At 31.7% G+C, this 7,358-nt stretch overlaps 1 long non-coding RNA gene across 1 annotated transcript; it reads left to right on the forward strand.

Moving 5' to 3' along the window:
• The first annotated feature begins 831 nt into the window (after positions 1-831).
• Positions 832-2,836, forward strand: LOC144962353 (uncharacterized). The gene is made up of 4 exons (XR_013643462.1): positions 832-874; positions 1,345-1,419; positions 2,100-2,185; positions 2,819-2,836. It is a non-coding gene; the product is annotated as an uncharacterized LOC144962353 (long non-coding RNA).
• The last annotated feature ends 4,522 nt before the right edge of the window (positions 2,837-7,358 follow it).

Genomic DNA, 7,358 nt, shown 5'->3' on the forward strand with positions numbered 1-7,358 from the left:
CCTTCTTTTCACTCGGATGTTTGGACATTTTGTTTTACAAATGGATTATAAAATATTTTTCCCACATTAGTCTTGGATGGAATATAGACGTGCAGAAGAAGTTCAAAACTAAGGCACGTAATCCTTTCTATTGTAAATAGAAAAAAAAACGGAATTACCATCATGTCTTCTTTTAGAATTACATAATTATCTCTTTTTTTTTCCTATAAAAACATATGGAAGGTTGGCAAAAGTATCTTGAATTTGAATTTTTTTGTTTTGTTTTTTTTGTTTTGATTGGGAAAATTTGTCATGCTTAGGTTAAATTTGAAAAAGTTGCTTTCAAAAGACTGTAACAGACATATTTTAAACATTCTGCTAAAAAGAAAAAACGGGTTGTTTTTTTTCTGATGGGATGAGAATTTGATTCTACATGAGGGGAAAATATACGTAGCTCTGTAAGCATTTTGAACTGGTGCGCTTATGCACATATGCTTAATTTGTATAAATTTTTTTTAAATGAAAGGACGTTAGAAATTTTACATACAATAGATAACACAACAGTGCTTCCTTAAGCTCAAGATCCAGAACAAAGTATGATTTAAACTTCAATTAATGACACTTGAGGGGGGGGGGGGGGGGGAGAGAGAGTAAAATAAGAATATAAAAAAATTTGATTTATTAAGACGTAAATCATTTTTTTAATTTTTATTGACGTAATGTTTTATTATGCTAGACACATTTACTGTTATAAATGGCATGGGATGGTTTTGATGAATGTATTGATCTTTAACATATTGTTTGTTATAAACGTGATTGAAAAATTGATAATCCCTTTCAGGTGAAGAAGGGGTCACATAAAGTTGTACTGTGGTGATGTCTTGCACTTTAACAAGTAAGATTATCACTGTAAATGTTTGTTATTACTCTTGCATCATGATCATAGGGTCTCAACATTGAAATCGTTTCATTCACTGCAAAATTGTCATGAGCATTTTTCTGTCATTATGTGAAGTATTGAAGTCGTCGTTTCATAAGGTCATAAATTAAAAAAAATTATTGCTTGCTCACGTGAGATTACTTCCAAATGTTGTTATAAAATTTGCAGAGGATATATGGGACTTTTTTTTAAAATTTGCTTACAAAAATCAAAACTGATTTATTTTAAAAAATAAAAGCATATCATCAGAAAAAAGCATTACCAAAAAATTGCATTAAATAAGTGATTTAAGAGTAGGATGGTGAGTAGCATTGTAATTTTTTTATTTGAAAACTGTGCATTTTAGAACAATGCAATTCGTGTGAACAGATACAAGGCTAGAGTTTATTTTATGATATAAAATTTACAATCTGCAAATTCCACAGATCTGTTGAGGGCCAATTTGACTGCATCTGGGACAGAGGATCGTTGGTAGCTTTAGACAGAAAGGATGTTAAAAAGTAAAAAATTCTCAAGACCACAAGAGGATTTTTGTATTTTTAAAATAAAAATATATATACAATCTTTAAAAAAGAGGTGTCTAAACATTTTTTTTTAGGACACAATGCTAAATTATGTCCAGATGCAAACACCCACATATACAAAACACATTCACACAGACGTGAAACAGACACCACAAAACATGCATCTTTCTTATTATAATTATCATCATCATCATTGTTGGGGCAGCATTGCACAGTGATAATGTCTATGCTTTGTTCCCTTTGAGATACCATTAACAAATTTAAATTTCCCCTTACTGCACTGTGTGGCTTGACCAAGTCACTTCCCCATGGCTAGTTTGTGAGGCTGCGATGTAGCTTACGCTAGTTTCATTCCAGTATTTCCTAAAGAAACATTTCTCCTTGTGGATGAATAAAGAGAATTTTGTTTTATTTATTCATTTTATTTATTGCCTGTGCCTAAATACCCTTTAGCTTTTAAAATACAAATTGATAATGCGTCAGATGACAAGATATTTCATCTTAAACTCTTTATAATAACAAAAACATTAAATGGGTGAAAAGAGACCTTTTTATGAAAAAGTATCTCCATGAAAATATTTGTATTACGTACTCAATATTTATGTCCCTGCATTTATTTATATCTAGAATAAGTATATTTAAAAAGTGTATTGTAGATATGTTTCAGTACTGAAGGATGTCTTGAAACCTGGTGGAAAAATATTTGTGGAAGTTTTTGATTATGACGTAGCTATGTTTGAAGGTAAATGATATTTAGATCTCTTATCCTGAATAGGGTGTCATTCCATTTATACTTTAACTCATAAACATGAATAAATTAATTTTCCATTTAACATTGACATCATAAATTTCTTTTAAAATAAGGATTTTCTCAGCAGAACACTTAATGATATTACTTTAGATATCGATATATATTCAAACAGTGCAGAACTTTAAGTTCACAATTTATTTAAAATATTCATATTTTTTGTCATCTTAATTTTAATAATGACCACAGATTCGCCTTTTCTTTGTCAACAGCTTGCTTATTGTTAAATTAAGAAACTGGGGGCAAGCACCGGTGTAAGATAAAGATCTGAACAAGTGTGTATGAAGGTGCCAGAAAAGCAAGAAAGAAAAATTCAAGAAAAAAACCCACCCCAGTTGAAGTAGACTGATTATTTGGGATGGTTTTTTTTTCTGTATTTTTTTTTCTTGCTTTGCCTGGCACCTTTCATACACACTTGTTAAGATCTTTTTCTTATTGTAAGAGCATGTTTGTTTTTTTTTTAATTGCGACCCCTTTTTTTACCTGGTTTGACTTGTTGGAATCATGCTGACAAAATTTTCAAGTCATATGCTTTTTGTTTCAAAAGATTTCTTTTTGTCTCTCAAGGTTTGCCACGCCCTCCCCTCCCCATCAGTTTTTGAAGATGAATTAAAATCGCTCTTTGGTAAGTCGCTGTTGGTGATTGTTAGAATTACATTTTCTCTCTTACATCATTTGAATTGCTTGAATGGTGAAAAGAAATGCTTTTTAATGTTATTTTTATTTATGATTTGCCGATAAGAAACCTCAATATAGTCTATAAAATGTTAAATTAAGTAACTCAGCTCTTTGCTCACATCGCACAAAGAAGACTATCAATGCTATGGCAGAGCAATCATTAGGGTTTCTGAGAATGAAAGTCCTCTGGTATAATTCAACTTCTTGGTTTCATTTTCACATTCTAAAAGTAGCTAAACAGTTTCTATTTTTCCCTCTTTGGTTTTTGTATTGATTACTGTATTTACAATTTATCATGGCATTTTAAGATTGTGTCATTATGAAATCCATAGATGCTTGATAATGAGGCTGGTGATGATAATTATGGTCATGAAGATGATGACGAAGATATAGCTATATTTACTATGAAGCATATCTACCCAAGGTAGAGGGTTTGCTTATTGATTTTGAGAGATGAAAAAGTTCAGGCAATCTGTCTTGCAGATTTACTAAAAAGCAGACTTTAATGCTCATGGTAATAATGAATGTCTAGGTCAGTGGTGTAAAATGTTTTCTTTTCGGGAAATTCCCTGATGGTTTTAAAACTTGAATTTGGTGGGTAGCTTTATAATTGTATGTAACCACCTCATGGACTATCATAAGCTCTTAAAGATATTGTAGGGGTACCCCCTTTAAATGATAGATTTCTTGCTCATTTAATATGCAAATTTATATAACTCATACTTACAGTTTTCACCATGCTCAATGCACTTCACAAAGTGTCTAAAAGCCATATGACTCAAATTCCTATAAAACATCATTTTTTTTACAAGCTTCTCACAATATCCATTACTGCCTTTTTGCCAGGTACGCATCACAAATAAGTCATACAGTACATTTTAATGCAACTCATAAAATTTTGTTTTGGTTCTACTCATCATGAAAAATTGCATTTAAATGAAACTGACATTTGTGCGCAACACTTTTGAAGAGATTACAGTAGTATATTTCTGATTAATTTTACTTCATCCTCAGAACCTGAGTGCACCATTGAGATGGTTGACAAAGATAAGCGATTGCTTGCAGGAAAAGATTTCTCATGTGGTGTACTATCTAATTGTAAAGAAATGAGCGTCGTAAACATTTATGTGAATTGGCTGAGTTGCAAGATTGGTCTCCTGTATGAGTTTTAAAGGTGTATTTGTTTAAAACATTCAGGCAGCCCGGAAATTTGCTCGCATATTGATTGCTTACTCTTTAAATTACCTATATCAGATATTACAATATTATTGTTTTTTTTATGTTTATCATATCATATTATATATAGACAAGCATAGTTACTCAGTGTAATGATTAACCGAGTGAGTTAGTAACAAAACCCCTGATCTAGCGAATATACATTTAAGTAAAAGAGCCTGTTTGACTACATTGTTTGTGTTGCGTCCCGACATAATTAGTCGCATGGTGAAAATTTTGTTTAGCGTTTTTTTACATTTTTTGGAAAGCCCAATGTCTCCCCAGCATTGAATCTTTATTTGAAGTGATTTTTCATGAAGTTATGGTCATATGCATGGGCTAGGGTGTGAAACCCTAATTTGAGAAAATCGCTTCCAAAGTTGAAAAGAGTTGATATAAGTATAATAATTACCTTCATAATTAAATTATAATAAATATTTAGGGGTAGAATTCAATTAAAATGTTTCATAAATATGTAGAAAAATATTTGATTTAATGATTTTTTATGAGAACTCATTTTCCATAAAAAATTGTCCTGTCTTTCTTTCAAAAATAGCAAACCTTATTCAAACCTGAACTGTGTTAATAATGAAAAAAAAACACTGTATGATTATGGAGCGGCTGTTTCATGATGACAGCAATTTGATTTGCTTGAAGTTCAAAAAATTCTGATTTTAAATAAAGACTTTAAATGAAACAAGACACATGTAAATTGCCCCTTTCAAAATTTTTAATTTTTTTACTGGAAGATAGTTCGCTTCAACGATAATTCAGTTTTTCAAAACTTAATATGCTCCTTTATACTAAGAATAATATGGAGTGATTTATTAAAGGAAAAAAAAAACCAACAAATAAATACTTTTGAATTGGGGGTCATAAATGAAAATAGCTGTTTCAGAGATAAATGGCCTTAGGCGAAGGCGCTATATAAATCTACTACCATAACCCTAAATTTGCTTTTTTAAATTTTTAAGTGAAATTGATATTTTAATGAAAATTCATTTTACACCCTAACTAAACAAATAGTGCAGAACAGTTTCTGGTTAGAATTAACTGAAGTTGTTTCCAGTTTTTTGGGAACTCTAATAACAAATAAAAAGCAAGAGATGGAATTAATATGAGGAATAGTAAGTTGAGCTGTGTAAAAAAAATTAGTTTGTGTTTCTCAGAGATTACAAACTCCAACATGGAATTTAAAAAAATGTACAATAATAAATAATTACTGTAATTAGCCGTATAGTTATTTTGTCTTCAGTTGACGCATGTCTCTCATGGGAGTTCATAACACTCTGCTCTTCCCCATATCCCAATAATTTTAATTATTTTTAAATTGAGCTTTTATATCACGCAATATCCACTAAACGTGCTCCAAAGCTCTTTTCAAGGGGTCCCATGCCAAGAGCAACCCTTAACATGTAGGACGAGACTTGACTCCTGTTAGCGATCTTACAATTTTTTTGACAGCGACAACGCTGTTAACGGCCAGGTACTCATTTCACACCTGATTGTCTGAGTACAGTGAGGGGAATTCGAGTAAAGAACCTTTTCCAAGGAGTCAACTATGCGCCGAGCAAGGCTCGAACCCAGGACTTTTTTGATCGAAAGTGGTGTCATACCACAAGACCCCATAGCCGCACAAAATATCAGTGGTCTAAGTTAATATCTTTAGATTGACATATTAAATGGAATGAACTTTCGAGAATCATGTCTGACAAAGCCAAAATAATTTCAATTTATGTCAAAATTACCCTTTTCTACTGATGACGTCATAGCTCAGCTACCAAAGTGCGCACAGTGTTAAAACTTTCTATCAATATCAATCAAAACTTGAATAAATTCTGCAATATTGACAAAAATCCGTTTTATGAAACCTTACATAGCTCTCGAGTCATTCAAACTTGAAATGTGTCAATAATAAAAAACATACTGTATTACAAGTAGCAGAAGTCGAGTTTTGATAAAATTTACCTAGTTATTCCCATCAAATCATTTTTGGGATTCCTATAAAACCCATGGTGAACTAAAAAAAAAGTATTGGCAGGTGAACTTATATTTTATCAGATGTAGCCTTTTGAGACACACCATTTCTTCAATGCATCGAACACACCATTTCTTCAATGCATCGAACTGTGTGGGTCAATGACTTTTGGCAACACCCCTTAATTTTCATCATTGATGGACATTTTCAAGCAAAAGGAGGCATTGGTGGCGTAATCATTGATTTTTTTTTCTGTTTTGGAAAGGGCCAGATGAATTTTGGGGGGAGAAATGTTTATACTCATATGTCATGTGAAATTTTGAAAATATCTCTTTGTTATAAAATCAAGCACTGTCCAATTTGATATAACATTCTCATTACAATACTTTGGTGGGAAATTAACAAAGATTGGTTTTGTAGGTAACGTTAAAGCTGCCCGTACAAAAATTTCTTATGAACCCATAACCAAACCGAAGATCAGAATTTATGTGAATCATGGAATTCAAAGACTTATCATGTGGAACCAAGGGACAGGTTATTTGTGTGCCCCTTCCACTGTATGTCGTTTTTCTCACACCTGACCTCTGAGAAACGAAATGAATTATTATCAATCCTACTTCACACTTACAAGTGCTATATTCTCTATCTCTATAAGTAATAAGTATTAATACTGGTGAGTTTGTGATTTATATGAATTCCATCATATCCCAAGGGTTTTGGGGGTTTAAAAAAAAAAAATAACAAACAAAAAGAACAAAGGATGAGAAAACTGCTCAGAGTACAGACATTTAAAAACTCGTACGTTTTTCAGTTTGTGTCTTCAGGCTGGTTTTATGGCACAATAGCGATTTAAAATGACCCAAAAAGTAAGGATTATATAATTTTGTAAACTTCGATCTCAAAACTTTGCACATTGGGGTATACATTACATGAAAACAAAATCAATCTTGCTATCTTTCCTATGCCCCTATATCATTTGCCCTTTCCCTTTGCTATCATCCTTTTTTCACTGGTGCTGAAATACCTCCCTAAATAAAAAATAACAAAAACAACCAGTATTATATTATTTTCAAATTTAAATACATCTCTCAATTAATTCTCAAGTTTGTATTCTTCTCCCTTCTTTCCGTCTTTTTCCCAATTTCTGCTGTTTCCATAAGATAATTCCTGTTATTTTTCTAAATTTATGTAAACTCTGACCCTTTATATTCTATTCTTCTATATCGTTGATTTTTA

The sequence above is a fragment of the Berghia stephanieae genome, unplaced genomic scaffold, assembly GCF_034508935.2.
Source record: "Berghia stephanieae isolate SIO BIC M18660-M18661 unplaced genomic scaffold, UCSD_Bste_1.3 scaffold927, whole genome shotgun sequence".
Lineage (NCBI taxonomy): Eukaryota > Metazoa > Mollusca > Gastropoda > Nudibranchia > Aeolidiidae > Berghia > Berghia stephanieae.